Source organism: Triticum urartu, chromosome 1 (assembly GCF_003073215.2).
Source record: "Triticum urartu cultivar G1812 chromosome 1, Tu2.1, whole genome shotgun sequence".
Taxonomy (NCBI): Eukaryota; Viridiplantae; Streptophyta; class Magnoliopsida; order Poales; family Poaceae; genus Triticum; species Triticum urartu.
Genome location: NC_053022.1, coordinates 312067583 through 312093755, shown reverse-complemented (window position 1 = coordinate 312093755; position 26173 = coordinate 312067583).

The following is a 26173-nucleotide window of genomic DNA, read 5'->3' as shown; positions in this document are numbered from 1 at the left end:
GTATTGCGTGAAGATTGAAAAAGTTTGAGAACACCAAAAGTATGAAACAATTGCTTGGCTTGTCATTGGGGGTTGTGCATGATTTAAATATTTTGTGTGGTGAAGATAGAGCATAGCCAGACTATATGATTTCGTAGGGATAACTTTCTTTGGCCATCTTATTTTGAGAAGACATGATTGCTTTATTAGTATGCTTGAAGTATTATTACTTTTATGTCAATATTAAACTTTTGTCTTGAATCTTTCGGATCTGAATATTCATACCACAAATAAGATAATTACATTAAAAATTATGCTAAGTAGCATTCCACATCAAAAATTCTGTTTTATCATTTACGTACTCGAGGACGAGCATGAATTAAGCTTGGGGATGGTCGATACGTCTCCAACGTATCTACAATTTTTTATTGTTACATGCTATATTATATTCTGTTTTGGATGTTTAATGGGATTTATTATACAATTTTATATTATTTTTGGGACTAACCTATTAACCGGAGGCCCAGCCCAAATTGTTGTTGTTTTTGCCTATTTCAGTGTTTCGCAGAAAAGGAATATCAAACGGAGTCCAAACGGAATGAAACCTTCGGGAACGTGAATTTTGGAACAAACATGATCCAGAGGACTTGGAGTGGATGCCAAGAAATGAACGAGGTGGCCACGAGGTAGGGGGTACGCCTGCCGCCCTGGGCGTGCCCTCCACCCTCGTGGGCCCCTGGTAGCTCCACCGACCTACTTATTCCTCCTATATATACGTACGTACACCCAAACCACCAGACACGGAGCCAAAACCCTATTTCCACTGCCGCAACCTTCTGTACCCATGAGATCCCATCTTGGGGCCTTTTCCGGTGCTCCGCCGAAGGAGCATCGATCACGGAGGGCTTCTACATCAACACCATAGCCTCTCTGATGATGTGTGAGTAGTTTACTTCAGACCTTCGGGTCCATAGTTATTAGCTAGATGGCTTCTTCTCTCTCTTTGGATCTCAATACAAAGTTCTGCTCGATTCTCTTGGAGATCTATTCGATGTAACTCTTCTTTGTGCGGTGTGTTTGTCGAGATCCGACAAATTGTGGGTTTATGATCAAGATTATCTATGAACAATATTTGAATCTCCTCTGAATTCTTTTACATATGATTGGTTATCTTTGCAAGTCTCTTCAAATTATCAGTTTGGTTTGGCCTACTAGATTGATCTTTCTTGCAATGGGAGAAGTGATAGAACGGGCAACGACACGTATTGTATTGTTGCCATCGAGGATAAAAAGATGGGGTTTATATCATATTGCATGAGTTTATCCCTCTACATCATGTCATCTTGCTTAAGGCACTACTCTGTTCTTATGAACTTAATACTCTAGATGCATACTAGATAGCGGTCGATGTGTGGAGTAATAGTAGTAGATGCAGGCAGGAGTCCGTCTACTTGTCACGGACGTGATGCCTATATACATGATCCTACCTAGATATTCTCATAACTATGCTCAATTCTATCAATTGCTCGACAGTAATTCGTTTACCCATAGTAATACTTATGCTTTCTTGAGTGAAGCCACTAGTGAAACCTATGGCCCCCGGGTCTATTTTCCATCATATTAATCTTCCGTCAACAAGATATTTCAATTGCCGTTTATTTTGCTTTCTTTACTTTTAGTCTTTATCATAAAAATACCAAAAATATTATCTTCTCATATATATCAGATCTCACTCTCGTAAGTGACCGTGAAGGGATTAACGACCCCTTTATCATGTTGGTTGCGAGGTTCTTATTTGTTTGTGTAGGTGCATGGGACTTTAGCGTGGCCTCCTACTGGATTGATACCTTGGTTCTCAAAAACTGAGGGAAATACTTACGCTACTTTACTGCATCACCCTTTCCTCTTCAAGGGAAAACCAACGCAGTGCTCAAGAGGTAGCAGCAGGCTGCTGCAGGCTTTGGTCACTCCGGTTCTAACGGACCAAACTTTCTGAATCACAGTACCCATAAGCATACGGTGTTCTTCCACAATAGATTGTCTGGCGCCTCTGGTTGGACAGAGGTCGCCGGCGGGACGGGCATGCCTCCTTCTCTTGAAGGAAGCTGCTTGTCGGATTCCAGGGCCGTATGGGTCTCCAGATGAATGCTCATATGGGGGCCGAATTGAGCTGGACCCCCATCGTCAGCCTCCAGGGGGGCTTGCTCGCCCATGTGTCCGGCGGCCGAGGTATCGCCCTTCGGTGCCGCCTTGACGGCCTCCTGAACCTCCCCTGGTCTGGCAAGGTCCGTTGGGAGAGCACCTCTTCGTCTCACTTGGCCTTGGGAGAGTAAGCGGCCGGCGGTGTCCCGCTGGCCATCTCCTTTGAGTCCAACGAGCTTGTCGATGAGGATCGCTGGGAGCTGTCGTGGGCCGGACTGCAACAGCATAACTAATCATGTCAATGCGACAAAGAGGATAGGTTAGATTTATGGGCATGTACGATTCTTAGCACTTATGATGTGGCCCGAGGCTTAGTGCGGGGGCGTCGCTCCGGACTGCTGTCGACGTCCCATGCGTAGCTGCCCGCGAGCGGGCTTTTCCGCTTCTTGGGCGCCTCCGCCTCTAGAATTGTGGAGGCCGCCCTCTTCTTCCTCCCCCCCCATCATGGGGAGAATCGCTCTCCTCCTCATCGTCGTTGTCTTCGGCGACGGAGGAACGGGTCTTGTCTTCGGACATCGTGTCCGAAGCGCCCTTGCGGTGGCGGCCACTCCGGACCCCCCTGGCCTTCCCCGTGGCCTTCTTCGCCGGCGTTGTATAGGGCGCCGGCACCAACATCTTCACTAAACGAGGAATGACTGGTTCTTCAGGCAGCGGAGCCGGACACTTGATCTGCTACGCCCTCTCCATCCAGTCCTAAAGAAGCAATGATAATAAAAGCTTAGATATCCTCTTGGAAACAAACAAGTAGAGGATGCGTTGAAAAGGTACCTCACTGGCGGGGTGGTTAATATCGTGCCCACGGTCCAAATCCGTGGCTGGCGGTACCTCGTTGCCCTTGAAGAGCAATTTCCAGGCATCTTCATGAGTTGTTTCGAAAAGCCTCTCCAGGGTCCGGTGCCTCTTTGGATTGAACTCCCAAAGGGGGCATTGTATCCGGTGAACTAGCATCACCTGGATTATATCGACAAGCTTGATATCCTTGTCCACCATACTTTGCACGTGCGTCTGCACCGCTATCAGCTCGTCTGATGAAGACCAATTCGGGTTCTTCTTGACCCAGGAGGTGAGCCGCATTGGAACGCCGGAATTGAATTCGGCAGCTGCCGCCAAGTTGGCGCCGCGGGGCTCAGTGATGTAGAACCACTGTTTCTACCATTCCTTGACAGTCTCCACAAAAGTACCTTTAGGCCAGGAGACATTGGTCAGCTTACTCACCATAGTGCCTCCGCACTCCTCGTGCTTGCCATCCACCACCTTCGGCCTCACGTTGAATACTTTGAGCCACAACACGAAGTGGGGTTGGATGCGGAGGAAGGCCTCACACACGACGATGAATGCCGAGATGTTGAGGAAAGAGTTCGGGGATAGATCATTAAAGTCTATCCCATAATAGTACATCAGCCCGTGGATGAAAGGGCGGAGTGGAAACTCCAGTCCGCGGAGGAAATGAGGGAGAAATACCACCCTCTCGTTGGGCTTTGGTGTGGGGATGACTTGCCCCGGGCTAGAAGATGGTGGGCGATTTCCTTCGCCAAGTACCCGGCCGCCCGATGCTCAGTAATGTCCTTCTCCTTGATGGAGGAGACCATCCACTTGCCTTGACCTCTGGATCCGGACATGGTTGAGTGCTAGCTTGAGTGGGAAGGAGATGAGAACTTGGGTGCTAGAGCTCAAGAGTGGAAGGGCAGAGGATGAGAGAAGGCGTGGGAGAATAAAGGGGATTCTTATCCGGACATGGTATTTACTTTCTGGCACCCTGGACACAGTACATACGTGTACATGCTACATGCACGCCTCTACTACGACACGTGCGCGCCTCTATTACGACACGTGCCCTTCGTTGCATGGCCACGGTTCATCGCTGCAGCCTACAGATAGACATATCGACCAGTATGTCCTTACACGTTCGCGTCCAGAATGACAATGCTATGTACGCTTCGACCAGGTGGGTCCCGACTGTCAGGCACTTCCTTGCGTGCGAAGATGTAGCTGGTGGGTCCCAGCAGTCAAGGGGAGAAAACATTACTTTTCAGGGTAAAAAGGATGCAGTTGCATGCATGCGTCCATGGGCGTGGTGCATCCCCACTGTCAGCCTCTCACGCACAGTCATCTTCCGATGACTCTCGGTTGTTGACCACGTTGACCACACCGTGCCAAGCGCACCAAGGCTGGTGGACGATGGCGAGGACCCAGACTGGAATAACCCGGAGATGGGGAAGATCCGGAAGTGGAGTCGTAGATGGAGAGGAGTGGGAAACTTGACTGGTTCGGGTGCGCCGCAGCATAGCCACGGTGCCGCCCACGGGAGACAGGAGCAAGAATAGAGGTTGAAGAAGGAGCTCGGCTATTGGATTAACATCCAATGGTCCAACTGCTAGAACCATTTGTTGATTAAGTTGACAAAGCCCTGTGTACATGTCCGCTTAGTAGGCCCACAAGTCGGCCACCAAATCTGACGGGTCCCAGCTCTCAATGGGAGGAATAATTTTTTTCGCATAACAAGGAGGTACTTCATTTCGTGCGAAGATACAACCGGTGGGTCCCCGCTGTCATGGGGAGGAAACATTTTTTCAGCTTAATAAGGAGGAACTTTCCTTGCATGCGACCATGGACCTCATGGGTTCTAGCCGTCAGGCTCTTCATGTACAGTCTTCTTCTGATGACTCTTGTTTGTTGACCACGCCGCACCGAGCACAGCAAGGCAGTGGACGACGACGAGGCCCCGGATGGGAACGGCCCGGAGATGGGAAGACGCGGCAGTGGAGTCATAGATTGAGACGAGGAGAAGGGTTATAACTCGTTCTGGTGCGGTGTGGGGCTGCAGTCGGTGGAGAATAACAAGAGGTGTGGAGGGGTCGAGGGATAGCCTGGCCAGTAGTGGGGTAGCGCTTCGCAGCGATGCGTGCTAAGCAGAGCCGCTAGCCGCCGGAGGCCGGACCAGGCGGTCCCGGCGACGCTGGAGGAAGAAGACAAGAGATTGAAGGTGCATGCCAGCCATTGGATATAAATCCAATGGATGTGGATGTTATAATCATTTGTTGACCAAGTTGACAAAGCCCTGCGTAGGCTTCGACCTATTGGCCCACAAGTTAGCCTTCAAATGGCATATATTTAACCCATATTTTGTCCATTTGCTGGGCTGGGTGAACAAATAATTTCGCGTCAATGCGGCCCATTCATAATCAAAGAAATCCGAGCCCATTTACACTTTCTTGAAATACACGAATTAGTTGGGCTCGTTTCTATATATAATGTTAGGTTAGAAGGGGCAATTAATATCAAAAAATAAATGTGAGCGACACATTTTTATATATAAAATTAACAAATTAGCGAGTTACTGCTCAAAATAAAAATGAGCGCATTATTATTACATTGGTCCTTTAAATCTTCGCAAGCACCAGGATTTTCCTTGCATGTGAGTTAAAAACAACCAGGATTTTCCTTCCCAACTTCTGTTAAACATTTACTTTTATAAGTTAATAACACATGGGATGTTTTTATAATGTATATATAAGTCTCTATAAAATATACAATAATAGTAATAATATAAATATATATAATGTGGTTAGAAGGGAAAACATAAATTGGAGACAACATTATTGTTCTTATATATAGATAAATAGAACAGAGATCAGCGTTTTATTAAGAAAAATACATTGGGATGTCGATCTTTAAGAAAAAGCCTATAGGCCGGTAGGGACCTCAAAAAATAAGTTGAAACCACTATCTGCATATGTCGTGGGCTACCCATGTTAAAAAACAAAACCTAGGCCTAGCTGATACTTGTTCGCCCTCTAGAAAAAATGATACCAGCTAGATCTCCGAGCGAACTGGATTAAAGATGGGGCCGGTGGCTCGACTGAAGAAGCACATCAGGAGCGATTTTTTTCTTCAGTGGATTTCCCTCGATGGCATTTTTTTACTTGCCTATGCACCATACAACTTGTATTTTTAGCCACCCAGTCCGTGGTGGACCAACAGCCCATTTGCTGGGCGGGCCAACCTATAGAAACCAGCACTGAATTTTTCATCAAGCCCCAAAAATAGTGCAATACTATATTTGTTTTGAGGCCGAAAGCATTACGGAAGGGGTTGAGCGGGGGAGGGGGGAAGACAGAGCAAAAAGATTAAAAAGAGCTGATGCACCATTGCTATCCTAACAAAGCAGGTGCAATTCTTCTCGGGAAGGAGGTGTGCCATTCACATCCACACGTCACAAATCCAACAGTAGCCATACTAAAAAGTTCACGCACAAGTACAACGGAGAAGGTAAACATTCATGTCAAACTCAGGTTCACAGGACACGTTCATATTCATAGCCAACATTCACAATCAACAACTCAAAAGATTCATATATACACAAGTTCAGCATGTCTATGCATCCAAATGATTGATAGATCACACAACAATATTCATTGATAATTCACAAAAAGATTCAGATATACACATGTTCAGTATGTTTATGCATCCAAATGATTGAGATCACGGCCAATATCATCCATGGAAGAACTTTAATTGCCTAGGGTATAGACTGGTAACTGGTGTTCAGTCGGAGGTACTTCTTGTTAAAATTAATGCTTGTACGAGTAAACTTTCGACTACATAAGAGGCAGCACAGACAATCTGAACTTTGCTTATAGGTTTATCCTAAAGTAGTGGCCTCATGCCGAGGGAGGTTCGAGCAACTTGGCCACTACTTTCATCCAACTAGTTTACTGGCTCATCTTGGTCCTCTAGCTCGCCAAAATTCTACATTGCAGGCAAGAAAGGAGGTGGTTGAGAAAATGAACCACCCAAATTTTTTGTGCAGTTCAACTGAAATGGAGCATCCCTGGCGTGCAGACTGATTAAGTGCCAGATGAATATACCTTGTCTGGAATCTTTAGACTCCATGCCATACAGTTTGCTACCATATGTGCCAATAAGCAAAAGGCACAAGTTGGGACCAAAGACTGGACTGCCTTTTTCTGGGCTATGCGCCAAGCAATATTTTTGGCGTTCACTCTCCTAATATTTGGAGTTTGACAACTTGTTGACGCCGGTTGATACTCGAATGAATATAGGCACTTCTTCTTGTCAACATCGATGCTTGTCTGAGTGAACTTTGGAGTACATAGCAGAAGCATAAGTTCCTATCCATCTGATCTTTTTGTGCAGTTCTACTGAAATCACCCAATGTAATGATTTGCCTGCAAATTCGGGCTCCAAGTTACTCCTTCCTGAAATTGGCAAACAGTACCACAATACCAAATTACCAATACATATGACAAGCACAATAATCAGGATAAAGACCAGTACCAACCTGCGTGAGGTAGCATATCAATTACTATTTCCTTTGACTAGAAGCCGAGATAAACCAAGCGACTGACAGCAAAGGAAGGATGCAAGCCCAGATTAGCGACTGATAGGAAAGGAAGGAAGCTGTCGAGGCAATGACGCACCCAAAGTTTTTGTGTTGTTCCACCAAAATCGAGCATTGTTGTTGGCACATATATTGAGAGAGTGAGATTACTGTAATAGTGGGACTAGTTGATGAAACATACACTAACAAATAGACGCACCCTCATTATCTTAATGGGTAAAGTTAGCAACATAGTAGTCTTGCTTAAAGAGAGGAATTTGTTTATTTAATCAGTGCCAATTAGCTCAACACTCAAAGCATTGCCATGTATCATAGGTTGCAAAACTTTAACGTGCAAAGATAAAGGAGTTTCTCATCATAGTAGCACGATACAAATAGAGATGACAACGAACTAATATGGATGAAGGCCTTAGGCCGGTACCAACCTAAGCAAAAAAGCTTATTCATGTAGTCCCAGAAGAGATGATAAAGCACCCACTGGAATCACTCAATAGTATATATTTTTGTGCAATTCAAATGTATGGTTGAAATCACTCTTGTTTACCAGTGCTAGGATTATATCGAAAGATTATCAAGAACTTCCAGCAGAGTTAAAGCACTGGCTGGGATACAGTTCATTGTATTGTCTTGTGTAGTTCCACTAAAATGTATGATTGGCACAACATGATCCCTATTTGCACAAGTAGGAAAAAGGTGAAACCTTCATTAGCTTAGTGAGAAAGGATAGAAATACATTAACATATTACTCTAATAGTAGCATCAAATTCATCATGGACAATACGCAGAAGTGGAAGGGCTCCCTAGAGGATCGTCTCACATGTAAAGTAGACGTTGCCGGAGCCCTTGAATGGCCTCGACTGGCGCCTCGGCTTCAGCAATATCACCTTGGCACTGTTTATTCTTCTTCTTGCTCTTCATGCTCTGTTTCTCTTTCTCCTCACCAGTTGGTGAAACCAAGTACATGATTGGCCTTCTATCTCGGAATTGGTTTTGTCAGTGAGGGAGTACAAGTGTACTAGTAAACAATAGCATTATTTCTCATGGCAGTCACAAAATAGAGATGAACACATGCATTAAATACCATTCTTACCTAAAGGAAGGTTATGGTGCCAATATGGATGATGAGGATTGGAACACAAATCTCCCTTTGTGAAGTTCCACCTAAATGAACGAACTGTTCCATTCTGACAATCCAGTTAAAGAGCACAAAAGTCAGTTCTTTTAAGAAGTGTTTTGTCCAGTGCACCAAAAGGTCACAACAGCAACTAGGTGAATGGATATCCCTGTTTGCACAAATAGTTATAGAGGAAATTGTTAGAGTCTCAAACAATTACAGGCAAAAACATTTGGCTAAACTTGTGATGGCTTATAACAGTGGCATGGCTTCATTTTACCAGGGGCATTAGATTAAGAACAGCTAAATATTTGGTATAAGGACATGGGACAGTGGGTGCATCAGCAGTCCAGCACCATGTACATAAAACCAGGGCATAAAGTGGTGATTCAGAGTTTGTTGCCCCGAGAAACAAACATCCAAGAAACATATCTGGGTTGGTCCCATTTTGTTCACTCTAGCCACCTACTCCTATGTTTTTTGGAAATGGAGGCGTGCCCCCGGCCTCTGCATCATAATGATGCATGTAGCCATCTTATCTATGGATAGCAAATCTAGTCCTGGTCATACCACTGTGTACATCGTTTCCCCTATATTTCCCTTTTTGACCAAGAGACCAGTTGGATGACCAGTCTGTACTACTTTTACCCCCTATCCCTCCTGTTTGTACAAGTCCGATGCACATACTAAATTCCCCCGCCCCCACTTTATTTCTTGTTTGAACCAAGTACAAGATCCGACTACATGAAGTATCTTTACCTCTAACAATAGAAGAAAAAATAGGTGACCATGGACCATCCAATCGAGAGGGGCTGAGAGGAAGAAAATGATGCACATGCAGCGACGTAGCGAGCTGGGAAGTAGAGCTACGGCGGTTTTGAAGGAACATATACCTGAAGGTCATCGGAATGTGGATAGGTTGGTGGCGGGAGGCCGGATCCGCCCACACTAGGGCAATGACGAAGGGATCGGAGGACCTCCCACGCCGGCGCTCGGCCAGAGATAACGGTGCGGTCGGCAGTGGGTCTCCTCCCTCGCTGTCGATGACGGCCTAAATGCTGCTCCTAGTCCCCTTCACCGGTGGAGGGGGACATGTCCGGATCTGTAACCAGTGGTGAGGATAGAAAGACGGTGTTTTTTGAAGGGACAAAGACAGTGTTACCACCGCTATCTTGTTTAGATCTAGAGAGGATGAGAGTGTGTGAATAGAGCAACCCTTGCTAGCTAGCGCAGAGGCTCCGGCCTATATATACATAGTGGGGTAGTTTTCCTTTTTCACTCCATCAAAACAATCGTTTAAAATTGTGTACATGCCAGGTCGCCGTTTTTTTTAGTTGTTGATTGTTTTTTGATATAGCTACCCGCTTATTCCAAGTGGTGTTATGGTGTGCCAGGTCGCACTTTGTATCGTTCAAGTCTGGTACAAGACCCTCCATTAAATGAACAACCACCCCCTCATAAAAATTGTGAACAAGCCCACGGCTAAAATTATCAGAAACGTCGGCTGCCCCAACATGCATTATTATATATATTTTCTACTCCCTTCGTTCCTAAATATAAGTCTTTTTAGACATTTCAAATGGACTACAACATATGGATGTATGCAGACATATTTTAAAGTATGGATTCGTTCATTTTGCTCCGTATGTAGTCACTTTTTAGAATCTCTAAAAAGACTTATATTTGGGAACGGATGGAGTATGTGGGAGTATCCTCAAAACAAAATGTGAGAGTACGATATTTATTGTGCCCCTTTGTAATTGGTGCTAAATTTTGACCAAAGATTTAACTGACAAAATGTTAGTGCATGTTAACAAAAATTATGTCGTTTGGTTCGTACTTGAACATAGTTTTCAATGATGTAGGGGTTGTTTGGTTTCCAGCCATATATTGCCACACTTCGCCACACCTCACCTTAGGCAAATTTGACCAAGTTAGGTGGGTGTTTGGTTCGAGCCACACCTAAGACAAGAATTTTTTTATGAGCAGTGAACCCCACATGTCATCGACACAAAAAGTGTGGCGACATTCCCTTAGGCAAGCCAAAGTGGGTCTAACAATTTGAGAAACTCAAGTTAGGCAAGTATGGCAAAAATAATGTGGCAACATAAGACAAACATAGTCACAATACAAATAGCCCCGTAATTTTTTGTGACATGCATGAACATTTGGTTAGTTAAATTTATAGTCAAAATTTGGCAAGGTGCATCAAATCAACACATGCAAGTATCAAAAGGAAAGTCACGGCATGCATGCATGTGTTTCACTCCCTCCGTTTCCAAATATAAGTCTTTTTAGAGATTGCAACAAGTGAATACATACGAAGCAAAATGAGTGAATCTACACTCTAAAATGTGTCTACATACATCCATATGTTGTAGTCCATTTGAAATGTCTAAAAAGAATTATATTTAGGAACGGAGGGAGTAACTAATGCATCGGTAAATGCAAATTATTGAAATATATCGAGTGCAGTGCTTTGATGTGTCACGTCAACTCGTATAAGACCGAGAAGTTTGATTAAAACAATGCCCTCTCGCCTTAACTGCACCTGCCTTTGGCTGCAAGACAGGTGGGCCACCCACCTGTTGGGCCCACCTGTCATAGAAGCAAAGGCAGGAGCAGTAAGTCAATGAAGCTGCGTCCCTCTCTCGCCCATGAGCGTGGTGGCTGGCAGGACTAGGAGAAGCTTTCGTTTGCTACACGCTCTCCCTCCTGCATGCGGTGGACATGCAGTAGTTCAATCGGTGTCATATGGCCAGAAGCTTACTGTAGTGCTCCTCCACTTTAGTAGTACTCCATCATTGCTTGACTTCCCAAAGAGGTGAAGAGCCAAGCGCAGCCCGGACGCTCGTGTGGCAGTTCCATGGCTTTTTTATTAAAATAATCTTCTTGCCTACCTGTCATCCTGGTGATTCTAGTTTGCATGCTCATCTTGTCAAGATAGGAATATTTTTTTTAATTTGTGGTGGGGTAAATGTTAGAGGTTGGAGAAAATGGAGTATTGTACGCTGCGGTTCTTTCAGCCAAGTTTAGAGGCAACCATGTGGGGCAAGCGCTATAATGTGTCACATCAACTCGTACAACGAGGAGAAGCTTGATTTTACTACTACACGCCTTCTCCCTCGCCCATGCGCGCGGTGGCTATCCCTCTCGCACGTGGTGGATGGACATGCAACAGTTGATTCGATACTATAGAAGTAGCAGTAACATCATTGTTCGTCTTCTCAAAGAGGCGAAGAGCCAAGTGCAACCCGAACGTGGCAGTTGCGAACGCTCGCGTGGCAGTCTTTGTGTAGGGGTGGGGCGTGGTGCGGAGCCTTGGAGCACGCATATAGCCAGGCTCTTGCATGAGACAAAATTGCTATTTGAGCCCACTATTGTAGTAATAGTACTTGCTAGTATAGCCCTGTAAACCGGAAAGGAGTATTTGCCTTTCTAGAGATTTCAACAAGTGACTAGACTACACCGTGTGCAGTAGTGGATCAAATCTCAAATCTCATTAACCAAGGCATTTTGTGATTGGAGGAATGTATCTTGTACTTTACAAACTACCTAATTAAACTCATATTAATTACGTAGTTCTCTCATTTTCCACTCCGCCTTGGTCGCGGTTCACAATATTGAGCACTCCTATATGACTAACTGTCGGGTGGTAGGTGCGACATATGCCAACGGGTGGCTTATCATTGTGGGAGCCAGTAAGACGTCGCCGGTGCCTGGAAACGGGATGAGGCGAAGACATGCACGCCGGCGAATCTTACCCAGCTTCGGGGCTCTCCGTGGAGATAACACCCCTACTGCTGCTCTGCGGGGTCTCCGCATGATCACTAGATGGACAAGTAGCTACACAATGCTCCTTGAGCTGTTCGGTGGGAGGAGGAAGAAGGGCACGGCTAGCTTGCTTCTTCTCCTTGTGTGGTGTCTAAAACTAGCTGGGGGTCCAACCCTTTGCATGGGTGCCCCGGGGGGTTTATATAGGCCTACCCCCCGGGGGTACAATGGTAATCCGACAGGGCGTGGGGCCCAGCCGTCTGTGACTATGCTCGCCGGCTGGTGGGTCCCGCCGGCTGCCAACTCCTTGGCAACAGGCAGGCCCCACTGCCAAGGGTCTTGTTGGTGGCTGGTTACTATTGCCTCAACCTGATGACGACGGCTTCGTCGAGGTAAGCGTGGCTACAGTGCCGCTGTCCGGCGGGCGATCGCTGTAGCCTTACCGCGTCTTGTCTCCTTAATGGGGCCTCTACTTCGAGGGGGGAAGTGAGCCGGCTGCGGGGAGCCAGCCCCGTCTCGGGCCGACTGGGGGAGGCCTGGCCGCCTTCGGGCGTCTCTCTGCCCGACGGGCGGTGGGCCGCGCTGGCGGCCCGTCGTGGGTGACATCAGGGTAAACATGGCAACAGTGCCACGCCGGACGGGTCATGCCCACTCCATACGGCGCACTGTGCCAGGCGTGCTCCGGGATTCGGGGGTGGCAGGCTTCACTGTAGCCACGCCCCGTCACATCGCCGCTAGGTGGATGCAAACTTTGAGGGTACGGTCTCGACCGCTTTATGGGAGCCGGCTTCTTGGAGTCGGCCTTCTCGCGGCCGGCTTCTCGAAGTCGGCCCTCCCATGGCTTTCTTCATGAGGGCTAAAGTCGGGCCGCCTTCCGAAAGCCGGCCTGGGTGACAGCCAGCAAGGGGAAGGCAGCCCCATGTCTTGGATTCTTGAGAGCCGGACGGGCTCGTTATTTTTTCAGAAGGGCCAGGGGAAGCCGGCTAGGCTACCCATGGCTATTTACTCTGACAGTAGTCCCCGAAGCTGATCGAGCTTCGAGGCGGACAAAGGGACGAGAAGCTTGGTCAGCTTCCTACCCTGAAGAGCCGGCTTTGCTGGTGTATGCCGATTTCGGGGAGCCCTGCGTCTTGTAGGCAGGAAAGTGGTCGACCCGCGTGCTGACCGCGGGCCCTCCCACGGGCCACGTGGCAGCGAGACCCTGCCGGCGCACGCGCGCGACCGGACGCTGCCGCAGGCCCGGGCCCGCCACTCCTAGGCCTTGGCCCGAACGCTGATCTTCTGCGGCCCAGGTGGACCGCTTGCCTTCTCGTGGCGATTTTATTTCACCGTTAGGGCGCAATAAACGCGGGACGTGGGGGAGTGGGCACGATCGATCCCCATGTTTCCCCACGCCGCGCCTCCTCGGCTCCGTCACGTGAGCCTATAAGTAGGGGGAGGAGGGGGAGAGACAGAGGTTCGCACGCTCTCTCTCGCTCCGCCCCTTCTCATCCTCCTTTCTTCCTCTCGTTGCTGCCGCAGCCTCCCGTCTCAGCGCCGCCGCGCCACCACATCGTCTTGCTCCCATGGCGCTGTCGAGCTCGTGGGATGGCTCCAACGTCCATGAGGACCATGTTGAGTTCCTCCGCCAGACTCGACGCCTGCCCGACACCAACCTCGTGCGGGTACGCCTGGCGCCAGAGACGGAGATCTCGCCGGCACCGGAGGAGGGCGAGCGGGTCGTCTTCCGCTCGCACTTCCTGCGCGGCTTCGGCCTTCCGGCGAGCGGATTCCTGCGCTCCTTCCTCAAGTTCTAAAATCTTCAGCCGCATCACCTCACGCCCAACGCGGTGATGCTGCTGTCGGCCTTCGTCTCTCTCTGCGAAGGTTTCTTGGGGCTGCTCCCCACGCTGGAGCTCTGGGGGGAATTCTTCCAGAGCAAACTCGGCACCGTCGTCGCAGGCGTGCCCGCCCCCCGCGGGGCCTTCATCGCCATGAGGAGGTCGGATGAGAACAACCCGTTCCCGTCCATCCCCCTGATCCAGTCGGTGAAGATCTGGCAGAAGTCATACTTCTACGTGAAGAACGTCGCCTAGCAAGGAGACCACGTCAACCTGCCGGCTTACGTAGCCGGCCCGCCGGCTGGGAGGCAGCCCTCATGGAGTTTCCGGTCCAGGTCACTGTCTCAGGCCGGGAACGCTGCCGTCTCCCGGCTTCGGGTGATGATCCAGTCGGAAGGCCTGAGCGGGGCTGACTTGGTGGCCGCCTTCGTGGAGCACCGGATACTTCCTCTCCAAAGCCGGCCCCACATGATGTGTCAGATGAGTGGCCGCTTCGACCCAAGCCGGCTGAGCACCAGGGAGATGCCTCATGTAGAGGTGTCGTACATGGTAAATCATATCTCCAATTGCAAGTTCGCCGAGGACTGGTGATACGGCAAGGTGCCGTATTCTCGCGCCAACCCTCCGCCCGTGGTAAGCTTTCCTCTCTTTCTTCTTTTGTTGGTAGCCGGCTTTATGATGGCCGGCTTCTAATCGGTTGGTTCTTCTTAGCAGAACCCCCTTCTTCCGCCGACGACCGGGGCAGCAGGGATAGAACGCCAGTAAGTCCCCGACCGCACGGTGGACGACGTCGACGACCCGGATTTGGGGGCGGCCGCCATGGAAGACACCGTCGTGGGGGACGACGCCGAGCCCGGAGGCACAGGGCTTACCGCCAGCTTCGAGGACTGGCCGGATGATGCCAAAGCCAAAGTCGCCCCGCGTCGCCAGCCGGCGGCCGACCATCAGGGCGCGGGTTCGTCCACCGCGCCGGCTGCCGGCGGCGGCGCACAGAAGCGCCGGGCCGCGTCAATCCTCTTTGGCAGTCGGCCGAAGAAGGACAAAGCCTCCACCGCGGCGACCAAATGAGATGAGGCGGCCGCGAAAGCGGCCCGCTTCCGCAAGGCGGTGAAGCAGCCTCAGGCGGTCTCAGCGTAAGTCGTCGATTGCCTGGTCGCATGCTTTTCATCATTCTCTCCTGTTCGAACATTCTTCCTAACCTTTTCCCGCTCGCTGGACAGGGCGCCGCTTTCCCTTGAGCGGGGTCCGGGCGGCTCCGTAGTTGGGCCGACTGGAGGGTCTTCGGGCTCCCGCCGCGTGGACCCCCGCGCCGACCTCAGGGAGGCCATGGAGCGGAACGCCCGTGAGGCGCAGGAGGAGCGTGAGGCGGCGGAAAAAGGGGCCGCCCAGGCGGCGAGGGAGCAGGCCGACGCGGCAGCCAAGGCCCAGGCGGAGGCGGCGACCGCGGAAGCGGAGGCGGAGGGTTCGCGTAACCAGCCTCCGCTGCTCGCCATTCCCCACCGAGCCGTGGCCGCTAACACCCCACTGCCCCTGGCGGAGGAAATCGTCCAAGACCCGCCGTTGATGGAGAGGAGGGAGGACCTCGTGGTCTTGGCGGGGAGAGCGCCGCCGGCAGCGCCAACCGGAGTGGGCCAAGGCAGCCAATCGTCAGCGGAGCCAGAGGAGCCGGCCGGGGGTGAGCCGGAGGACGGAGCCGGCTCCGAGGTGCAGTCGGTGATGCGTCGGCGCGTAGGGGGAGGCGCCGCTCTGCCGGAGTCGCGCCGAGTTGCGGGCGCCGGCCAGTCGGCAGAGGCTCTGGAGGTGGCCAGCACCGCCACGTCCGAGTGGACTCCCAGCGGGGGGACTGGCGAGCTGAATGTGGCGGCTCAAGAGGTCCGGAGCCGGCTTCAAGCTCAGGCCGCCCTGCTGCAGCAGTACACCCAGGAGTTCCTGTCGACGCGGGCCGCCATCCGGGTGAGTCTTTCATTCTTGGCCGCTTTGGTCTCTTGATTTCTTCCGTGGGGGCGCGTCAGCGCACCCACTGGGTGTAGTCCCCGAGATTCGGGCCGATTGCTGAGCAGTCGGGTCGGATCTTTCTTGACGACTATCTTATTTTTTCTTCCTGTCTGAACTTCCAGGAATATCATAACTCCCGTGCTGCCGCCTTCAACTCCCAGGCTCAGGAGTTGGGTCGGAAGACCGATGACCTGGTCAACAGCCGAAGTAAGTGCTTGATCTTGTCTGTCTCCTGTGGGGGCGCCTCAGCGCACCTACTGGGTGTAGTCCTCGAGATTCGGGCCGACTGCTGAGCAGTCGGGTCGGATCTTCCTTGACGACTTTTTCCTTATTGGTTTTTTTCTTTCGTCTTTCGTGCTTTCAGGGGCCAACGCCGACTTGAGGAGGGAGCTCGGCGAAGCGCAGGCCGCCCCTTCATACCAAGGATGCTGAGTACGCTGCCTTGGTCCAGGAGCGTGACCGCCTGGCCAAGAAGCTGGCTGACCAAGAGGAGAGCCACAAGGCGGCCCTGCAGAAAGCGCGGGATAGCGAGGCCGCCCTGAAGGCAGAGTTTGAGACCGAGGGGGCGAGCTGGTCTGAGACCCGACGAGCGCTGGATGAAGGCTTCGGCCGTATCGAGGACTTGATCAACGGTAAGCTGCCTTCCTCGCTCCTCTCCTGCCCCTTGCCGCCTGGTTTTTGGCCTGACTTGTGCTGCTGCCTATTTTCTTGTGCAGACTACTTTCCTGGCTACTCCGCCTTCGCCGCCCAAACCATCGAGGCCCATCGCGAGGCTGTCCAAGTCAACATCGCGCCGGACGCGAATCGGATGCTTGAGGAGCAGCTCTTGGCTGTCCAAGCGCGGCTGCAGCCGGCTCACCGGATGCTTCGCCGGCTCCAACGTGCCGGGGCGCAGGTGTTGGCCGCCCTCTGGCCTGGCGAGACGATCCCCCGCACCCCAAGCCGGACAGCCGACTGGCTGGAGATCGCAGTCGGTCGCTTTGAAGCTTGGAAGGCGTCGGCGGCCCGTCTTGGAGCCGGGCGGGCGTTGGAGTTCGTTCGAGCATGGTACCCAGGTCTGAACCTGGACCAGCTGCGCAATTGGCGGCTGGAGGCCGACGCGGAGCTGGAGGAGGTGCGGCCGGCTATCGCCCAGCGTGCTTCGACGATCGCCGAGTGCACCGACATCAGCGTTTTTGCGCCTGAAATCAATGATGACGGCGTTGCTCAGCCAGAGGAGTGGTTCGGGCTGAACCCGGCGGTGGGCGAGGACTCGGTAGAGGAGATCGCCTCCAGCGACGAGGGCGAGGATGCGGAAGAAGAGGACGGTGAAGACGTCGAGCCGGCTAGTGGAACAACCGGCCGGCCTCAGGCTGACCGTGCCTCCAGCAACGAGGCGCGTGGAAGCGCGCCCTCTGCGGGAGGCGGTGATCAAGCTGAGGTTCGCCAGCCAGCCACTCCTTCAGCCGGCACAACCGTCTCCGCCGACCAGCCCGGCTCATCGGTCGCTCCGCCAGCTTGACCTGCCGGCCTTATTTTTCCTGCTTGTTGCCTTTTGAACAATCTTTATTAAGCTTTCGCAGTTCCACCCACTGGGGGTGTATCCAAACTATATTGAATGCTGGCCTCTTGGAGGTCTTTTATGTAAATATTATTATGTGCATGTTTGGTTTCCATTCGCGTATGCTTTTTATCCTTAGGCTTTTTCCTTTGCCGCCTTCCCTCTTTGGGGAGGCAAGTACTCGAGCTTTCTTGGATTGAAGTGAAGTGAATGGAAACCGGCCGGCCGGCTACTCTGGTAGTCGGTCGGTGGTAGGCGGCAAACCGGCTTTCGTTATATTAGTCCGTTGGTCCCTGGCCATTTTTCGTGTGGGCATCCTTTCCTGCTTTTGACTCTTGCTAGCCGGACAGCCGGTTCTTCGAACTGCGACTTTGGCAACAGCTAAGCCTAGGTGTCGGCACACTACTTGTCTGACCGCGGGAAGGACTTCTAATATAACTCCAGTCGGCCAGTCCCCGGGCCGACTAGTCAAACCCGGTGCCGGACGGAACAAGTAAATGAAATGACAAGGTCATAAGCATGATACTTTTCATTCATAGATAAAAGATGGCAGTCCCCGAGCCCTCCTCGGGGGGCCTATTGTCTCGTATTTAGTACAAAATTTAGCGTGATACATACTGCATTTCAACTATAAAATCTTCGAAGGAGGTTGGCGTTCCATGGACGTTCCGACTCCTTGCCGGGGTCGTCTCTCTTTCGTGCCTTCGGCTTGTACGCGTCGATCAGGTAGTAGGAGTCGTTGCCTAGAGCTCTGCTGATGACGAAGGGGCGCTCCCAAGGGGCCGAGAGCTTGTGCTGGCCGGCTGTTCGGTGGATCAGCCGGAGCACAAGATCGCCCTCTTGGAAAGATCTTGGCCTGACCTTCCGACTGTGGTAGCGGCGCAAACCCTGCTGGTAGATGGTATACCGGCTGAGGGCTAACAGCCGGCCTTCTTCCAGCAGGTCGACGCCATCTTCTCGTGCTTCCTTGGCCTCCGCCTCCGTGTACATGGTTACCCGGGGCGAGTCGAACTTGATGTCGGTTGGGATGATCGCCTTGGCGTCGTACACGAGGAAGAAAGGAGTGAAGCCGGTTGACTTGTTTGGGGTAGTGCGCAGACTCCAGAGGACAGCCGGCAGCTCATCGAGCCAACAGCCAGCTGAACGCTCCAGTGGTATGACCAGTCGGGGCTTGATGCCGGAGAGGATGAGGCCGTTGGCTCGCTCGACCTGGCCGTTTGACTGCGGGTGGGCGACGGACGCTATGTCCAGCCGGATACCTTGGGCTGCACAGAAACGTGCCAAGGCTCCTTTGGCAAAATCCGTGCCATTGTCGGTGATGATGCTGTGTGGCACGCCGTACCGACTTGTTATGTCTGCAATGAATGTCACAGCAGTTGGCCCACTCATCTTCTTGATCGGCTTTGCCTCAATCCACTTGGTGAATTTGTCCACGGCGACGAGCAAATGCGTCATGCCGCCGCGCGCCGTCTTGAATGGGCCCACCATGTCCAGTCCCCAAACGGCGAAGGGCCAGGTGAGGGGAATGGTCTTGAGTGCCGAAGCCGGCATGTGTTGCTTTGAGCTGAAGAGTTGGCACCCTTTGCAATATTTAACTAATTCTTTGGCGTCATCCAAAGCAGTCGGCCAGAAGAAACCATGGCGGAAAGCTTTGGCGACGAGTGATCTTGAAGCCGCATGGTGGCCGCATTCTCCTTGGTGAATGTCTCTGAGGATTGCAATGCCCTTCTCTTGCTCGACGCACCGTTGGAGGACTCCAGTGACACTGCGCTTGACGAGTTCTCTATTGACGATTGTGTATGCTCCGGCTCGACGTTGGACTTGTCTTGCCTCTGTTTCGTCAGCCGGCAGATCTTGGTTTACTAGGAAGTTGAGGATGGACTGAGCCCATGACGGAGCCGCGACTTCTCCTACTGCCAATGTGGCTACTGCCACCAGGGTGGGCGGGCTGGGTGGTGAAATGCTGGAGTCAGCTGCCGGCTATTGTGTTGGTGCAGTCCCCGGGCCGGCTACTGCGGTCCCCGAGCCGGGTGTGGCAGTCCCTGAGCCGGTTGCCGAAGTCCCCGGGCCGACTACTGAAGTCCCGGGGTCGCTTGCTTGGTTCTTCGAGCCGGACCCAGCTGCGTCGGGGTCAGGCGGTACGAAGATGGAATCGGACTCTGGAGACGGCTTGATGGACGGCTTGAGGACGCGTTGTAGAGCGACGTCGGTTGGTATTGCTTGCCGAGTGGAGCCTATTCGAGCCAGGGCATCGGCTGGCTCGTGGTCGACTCGCGGTACGTGGAGGAACTCGCATCCTTCTAAGTATCCGCTGAGTTGTTGAACCAGGAAGCGGTAGCTTGCCATATTTGCGTCCTTGGCGCCCCAGTCGCCGGATGATTGCTGAACCACCAAGTCTGAGTCGCCATAACATAGGATCCGGCGGATGCTGAGTTCCTTGGCAAGCCGGAGCCCGTGTATGAGTGCCTCGTACTCGGCTACATTGTTGGAGGCGGCAAAGTGAATCTGCAGCATGTATCTGAGCTTGTCGCCTTTGGGAGAGGTAAGGACGACGCCGGCTCCCAAGCCGGTGCGCATCTTGGACCCGTCAAAGTGCATGCGCCAATGGGTGGAGTCGGGAGCCGGCGGCAGGTACTGGGTCTCGGCCCAGTCGATGAGGAAGTCGGCCAGTGCTTGGGACTTGATGGCGGTGCGGGGCTGGTAGAAGATTGTGTAAGGGGCCAGCTCGATGGCCCATTTCGCCACCCGGCCGGATGCGTCCCGGCTTCCTATGATCTCGGCCAGCGGGGCATTGCATACGACCGTGACGGGATGCTCTTGAAAGTAGGGCTTCAGCTTCTTGGCGGTGAAGTACACGCCGTAACACATCTTCTGGTAGTGCGGGTAGTTCTGCTTTGAAGCGAACAGCACCTCGCTCAAATAATACACCGGCCTCTGGACCGGCTGGGCTCGGCCTTCTTCTGGGCGTTGGACTATGATGACGGTGCTGACCACCCGGCTGGTTGCGGCAATGTAAAGGAGCATGGGCTCTTTCTCAGTCGGCGCCGCTAGGATGGGCGGCGTGGCCAGCATCTTCTTCAGCTCATGAAAAGCTTGGTCGGCCTGGTCGTTCCACTCGAAGTGAGTGCTCTTCTTCATGAGGCGGTAGAGGGGGAGAGCTTTCTCTCAGAGCCGGCTGATGAAGCGGTTCAAGGAGGCCAAGCATCCGGTGAACTTTTGGATGTCTCGAAGCTTGGTGGGGATCGCCATTCTCTCGATGGCCTTGATCTTCACCGGGTTGCATTCGGTGCCGCGTTCGGAGACCAGGAAGCCTAGGAGCTAGCCGGGTGGCACTCCGAACACGCATTTCTCGGGGTTGAGCTTGATTTGGAACCGGCGTAGGTTCTCAAACGTTTCTTTGAGGTCTTCCAGCAAGGTGCCGCGCTTCTCCGTCTTCACCACAATGTCGTCGATGTAGACGTGAGCGTTTCTGCCGAGTTGCTTGAGGAGGCACTTCTGCATGCAACGCTGAAAAGTGGCACCGGCATTTCTTAAGCCGAATGTCATAGTCAGGTAGCAGAAGGCCCCAAATGGCGTGATGAGGGCGGTCTTCAGGCGGTCGTCCGGATCTAGCTTTATCTGGTGATATCCTGAGTAAGCGTCCAAGAAACTCAACAGCTCGCATCCGGCCGTGGAGTCTATCACTTGGTCAATCCTCGGCAGGGTAAAGGGATCTTTAGGGCAGGCCTTGTTGAGGCTTGTGTAGTCTATACACATGCGCCACTTGTTGTTCTTCTTTAACACGAGGACCGGGTTGGCAAGCCACTCTGGAAAGAAGACTTCCATAATGAAGTCGGCTGCCAGAAGCCGGGCTAGCTCCTCCCCTACAATCCTTCTCTTTTCCTCTGATAGTCGGCGGAGGGGCTTCTTGACTGGTTTCGCGTCTTTTCGGACGTGTAGTTTGTGCTCGGCGAATTCCTTTGGATCACCCGGCATGTCCTTGGGGGACCATGCAAAGATGTCCCGATTCTCACGGAGGAAATCGGCGAGCTCTCCTTCCTATTTGCTATTCAGGCTTGCCCCGATGACGGCAAACCTCTCGGGGTGCTCGGGGTCAAGGGGTATCTTCTTGGTTTCTTTGGCCGGCTGGAAAGATCCTTGGGCATCATACTCCTTGATATCGGGGGACTGGTTCGGCTGCTTGCTAGCCATGGCCACGACCCGGTCTAACATCTTCTTCTCTTCGGCAATCACAAGGGACTCGGCCAGCCGGCTGCTGGCGGCAGTGCACTCGGAAGACTTCTTGTAATCGCCGGCTACGGTGATGACGCCCTTGGAACTTGGTATCTTCATCTTGAGGTATGCATAGTGGGGAACTGCCATGAACCTGGCTAAGGCGGGTCGGCCAAGCAACGCGTGGTAGGGGCTCTCTAGGTCCACCACTTCAAACCAGATTGCTTCCCGGCAGAAATGCTCCTTGTCCCCAAAGAGTACATCAATTTTGATCTTGCCAATGGGGGCGCAGGACAAGCCGGGTACGATGCCATGAAACACTGTCCGAGTAGGCATGAGCTGCTTCGTATTGACATTTAGCTTCTCCAGGGTGTCATGGTACAGGATGTTGATGCTGCTCCCGCCGTCTACCAGCACGCGGGAGAAGCGGGCAGCGCGTCTGTCCGTCGCAAGGGTGGCTTCCAGGACCAACGCATAGGAGCCGGGAGACGGCATCACCTCTGGATGGTCGGCCCGGCTCCAGCTGATGGGTTTTTCTGACCAATGCATGTGTCCGGCGGGGTTGGCAGCGACCACGCTGACTTCCTGGTGCTCTCGGCGTTTGCCGCCCCGGTCTTCGAGCTGGCTTGTAAAGACGATGTAGGTTGCTTGCTCGTCGGGGAATTCGTCGTGCACGGCTCCGACTGCGGGCCGAGCGGCCGGAGGCGGCGGAGCCGGAGGGGGCGGGCCGACAGGCGGAGGCGGCGCGAGCCCCTCGCCTTTAGAGATTCGGGTGAGCCAATGGCACTTCCGGGTTGTGTGGTTGGACGGCTTCGCGTCGCTATGGAATCTGCACGGGGCATCGAGAGTTTGCTCGTAGGAGAAAGCCGGCTGCCAAGCCGGCCGGCCACCCTTGTGCTTCTTGGGCGCGGGTCGCCCTTCAGGCAGCGCGTCTTCGACTGTGGCCACCTGCCGACTGGCGGGAGGCGGCGCAGGGCCCTTGCTTTTGTGGTCGTTCGGGTGCGGGCGTCGGCCGGAATCCCCTGCCGGCGTCTTGGGTGCCGGGTTGAGTACTTTCCCGGATGCGTCTACCCGGATCTCGGTCTTCATCGAAGAGTCGGCGGTGGCGTATTTGTCTGCTATTTCTAGAAGCTCGTCGAGGGTAGTTGGCTCGTTGCAGAGGAGCTTGTGCTTGAGGAGGGTACCTTCTCGGCACCCGGCAGTGAAGTATTCGATGGCTTGCACCTCGTGCACCCCCTCGCAAGAATTGCAGAGCTCGGCCCAACGCGTGAGGTAGTCGCGAGTGGACTCGGTTGGACCCTGTACGCACAGGGAGAGCTGCCTGGGCTTGGGGGCCCGCTTGTAGGTGCTGGTGAAGTTGCGGATGAAAGCTTCGGTGAAATCTAGCCAGCTATTGATGCTGAGAGGCTTGAGGCTGTTGAGCCAAGTCTGCGCCGTGCCTTGCAGCATGAGGGGCACATACTTCACGGCAACGCGCCGGTTGCCGTTGGCTATGCTGACCGCCGTGGAGTAGTCGATCAACCAATCTTCCGGCTTCACGGAGCCGTTGTACTTGGGCGTGTCTCTTGGGAGCGAGAACCCTTTGGGGAAAGGCTCGTCGCGGATGCGGGGGCCGAAACAAGGCGGGCCGACATCGTCTTCTTCTTCCAGCGCCAGGGATCGCGCCAGGCGGTCGATCCGATGGCGGGCGTCGTTCTCGCCGACTCCTTCGCGGCGACCTAGTCGGCCGCTGAGAGTCGGGTGCGCCACTGGAGGCGGGGTGGGATATCTCTCTCCATGGGGTCGAGGCGGAGGCGGGTTGCCCCGCCATTCCATGGCTCGGGGATGGCCGTCCGCGTCTCACTCGATGGAGATTCGGGTCCGGCTTCGGCTGGCCGCAGGCTCTTTCTCGCGGCGCGCCCAGGCGTTGCTCGTAGTCGGTGTCCGGGACATCGCACCGTGATCTCGGCACGGGGGAGGGCTTCCCGCGTGGGCGTCGGCATCATGCCGCCGTGCGGCCGCGTCGATCAGTTGGTGGATGCGCCGGGTCATGTGGGGGAGTTCTTCGGCCTCCAAGCCGTCCAACTCGTCCACGGCCGCCTGGGCGGCATGCAAGTTCTCGAGCGGAGTGGCATAGACCGGGCGGTGGACTCCCAGCATGTCGGCGATGACGGCGCCGCGTTGCTTGACAATGCCGGCTCGGCTTGGCCCGCCCAGGGCCGGCATGCCGAAGGTAGCGTGGTCAGCTTCGCGCTGGTAGGCCTCAGTGAGGCGTCTCACGGAAGCCAGCCTCCGGCCCTCTGCGAGGAGGGAGAGGCTGCGCGCCTCCAGTGCTTTGTCGTCGGCATTAGCCGGGAGGGGGGTCGACAAGTCGTGGGCCGCCGCGTGCAGGGCGTCATGGGCGCTCTCGTGGTGACAGTATCGCGGCCGTCGGTCCGAGGAAGCGGGTCGTTGTAGATCGCGACGTTGGTGGGGAAGGTGTCGAAGGAGGCCGTGTCGGAGTCGACAGGCATCGGGTCGGTGGAGCCAACCGACTCCAGATCCACAGCGGGCTCGCTGGAGACATGAAGCTGGCCGAGGAGGTTGGCAAGGTGGTCGGTGCCCGCATCAGAGGCGAGCTCGTCGGAGATGAGGGTTTCGTTGAGGAGATTGGCGAGGCTGCTCGCCGCGCAGATGCTGGTGACGCCTTGCAGCGCGCCGTGGCAAGCGCCATCGGGCGTGCCGGGCTGGCTACGCTCACTGGGGAGGAAGAGGGTTCCCGTCCAGAACAGGTCTCCGGATGACAGGGCACCTGGCCCCACGGTGGGCGCCAAATGTCGGGTGGTAGGTGCGACATATGCCAATGGGTGGCTTATCACTGTGGGAGCCAGTAAGACGTCGCCGGTGCCTGGAAAAATGATGAGGCGAAGACATGCACGCCGGCGAATCTTACCTAGCTTCGGGGCTCTCCGTGGAGATAACACCCCAACTGCTGCTCTGCGGGGTCTCCGCATGATCACTAGATGGACAAGTAGCTACACAATGCTCCTTGAGATGTTCGGTGGGAGGAGGAAGAAGGGCACGGCTAGCTTGCTTCTTCTCCTTGTGTGGTGTCTAAAACTAGCTGGGGGTCCAACCCTTTGCATGGGTGCCCCGGGGGGTTTATATAGGCCTACCCCCTGGGGGTACAATGGTAATCCGACAGGGCGCGGGGCCCAGCCGTCTGTAACTATGCTCGCCGGCTACTGGGACTCGCCGGCTGGTGGGTCCCGCCGGCTGCCAACTCCTTGGCAACAGGCAGGCCCCACTGCCAAGGGTCTTGTCGGTGGCTGGTTACTGTTGCCTCAACCTGATGACGAGGGCTTCGTCGAGGTAAGGGTGGCTACAATGCCGCCGTCCAGAGGGCGATCGCTGTAGCCTTACCGCGTCTTGTCTCCTTAATGGGGCATCTCCTTCGAGCGGGGAAGCGAGCCGGCTGCGGGGAGCCGGCCCCGTCTCGGGCCGACTGGGGGAGGCCTGGCCGCCTTCGGGCGTCTCTCTGCCCGAAGGGGCCCACCGCCCGTGGGCCGCGCTGGCGGCCCGTCGTGGGTGACATCAGGGTCAACATGGCAACAGTGCCGCGCTGGACGGGTCATGCCCACTCCGTACGGCGCACTGTGCCAGGCGTGCTCCGGGATTCGGGGGTGGCAGGCTTCACTGTAGCCACTTCCCGTCACATCGCCGCTAGGTGGATGCAAACTTTGAGGGTACGGTCTCGACCGCTTTATGGGAGCCGGCTTCTTGGAATCAGCTTCTCGCGGCTGGCTTCTCGAAGTCGGCCCTCCCATGGCTTTCTTCATGAGGGCTAAAGTCGGGCCGCCTTCCGAAAGCCGGCCTGGGTGACAGCCAGCAAGGTGAAGGCGGCCCCATGTCTTGGATTCTTGAGAGCCGGACGGGCTCGTTATTTTTTCAGAAGGGCCAGGGGAAGCCGGCTAGGCTACCCATGGCTATTAACTCCGACACTAACCGCTCTATCTACATGCGAGACATCAAAGCATCCGGGCCCGTGTTCCATCCACCAAATCACAGCGAGGTGCTACAGTCGAGACTCACCGGTCACCCCGGTGTGGCCGTCATGACCCGTCATATCACCAAACCCACCTTTACCAGCATTAGTAAAGTGGCCTCAAAGATGGACTGAACGAAGCAACCATCATTTCACTGGAACGCTCGTTGAA